The sequence below is a fragment of the Phalaenopsis equestris genome, unplaced genomic scaffold (genome assembly GCF_001263595.1).
Source record: "Phalaenopsis equestris unplaced genomic scaffold, ASM126359v1 Scaffold232300, whole genome shotgun sequence".
NCBI lineage: Eukaryota > Viridiplantae > Streptophyta > Magnoliopsida > Asparagales > Orchidaceae > Phalaenopsis > Phalaenopsis equestris.
Genome location: NW_018250268.1, coordinates 55,746 through 57,294, shown reverse-complemented (window position 1 = coordinate 57,294; position 1,549 = coordinate 55,746).

Sequence of the window (1,549 nt, the reverse complement as noted above, 5' to 3'; positions counted from 1 at the left end):
GGGTCCAAACTTGAAGAATTAAGCTTCAATGGATGGGAGTTACAATTAGATGATGACATGTCATGGGAAAAGCCTGAGATATAGTATATTATTCAACAATTTCAATTATGAACAAATCAAATTTGAAGATGGTTTATTCATGCCTAAAGAAGGTTCCATAAATGTTTGAAAACTATTTGAAGAATGTTCAATCATTTGCTGAAGGTGTTCGAAGGAAGTCCAATCATGCATAAGAAAATGTTTGAAACTCACTCAGTCATTAAATAAAGACGGTGTAAAGAAATATTAAAAAATAGATCGATCATTTTTGAGAATTATGAAAAAATATTTAAATCATATTTTGTCATAATTAAAAAATTATTTTTATAGTTCTATCAATTCATAATTTATAGATAAATGTGATCAAACAGTATAAGAAATCCAGTGGCAATAAAATTAAAAATTTAAAATATAAGAGACTATATGTCATCTAGTTTCCTAAAATGAAAAACATCACCAGATTGTCGTTCATCACAGACCAATAATGTGTACTATGCAATTGCTAAAATCAAACAAAGTGGGGTGAAGAAAAAGGATCACATGACACATACAAAACAAGAGTTCTAACTTTATGCGATTATGGGAGAATCTTGATTAGGAGGGAGGGGAAGTTCAAGCATATTATCTTACGAGAATAAATAAAAGATTTATTTCATTAGTTTTTTACTAATATAAGTCTAATAAAGTAAAAAAACTTCTTTTAATATTGGGTAAGAAAAATATAATAAATACTATCAAAGTTTAGCAAATTTGCAAATCCCAAATACAAATTATTAAAATTATTTTCTTAAAAAAATTTGAAATATGTTCCACAAAAGTTATTGATTTACATATCAAACGTCTAAAGTTTGATATTGACATTTATAGCTATAAACTATCTATGACTTCAAAATTTAGCAAATATTTAGTTGGTTGAAAAAGGATTGATGAAATGTTAAACTATTATATTGTATTTGGAAAATTTTAGAATTTTTTGGTTCTACGTGAATAAATGTAAGACTTAATATTTTCATGTTTGAAATGAACCAAAATGAATTCAACATAAAATAAACATGTGTTGGTTAGTGGCAAATGATGGCGATGGTTAGCGGCGGTTACTGGCCAAACAATGGTTAGTGGCAAATGATGGCGATGGTTAGCGGCGGCAGGCAGCTAGGCTGTGATGCTTGTGTTACTGGCCAAACAACGCGGTTACTGGCCAAACAACCCAATAAAAATGATATTTTAATATGATGTTAAACATTTGAATTTTATGAATTTAAGGTATTTTTGATGCGATGCTATGGATTTGAGTGGTAAGCATGTAAATATTAAAATTTTGATATTAGACATATAAATATATTAGAATTGTATGGTATGTACGTAGGGCTGTCAAAATGGCTCGTTATTCGCGAACAGCTCGTGCTCGGCTTGTTCACTAAGTTAACGAGCCGAACACAAACAACACAAAAAAATAATTATTCGTTCGTGTTTTTGGTTTGAAATACTACTAATCAATAGAGCTGCTGTT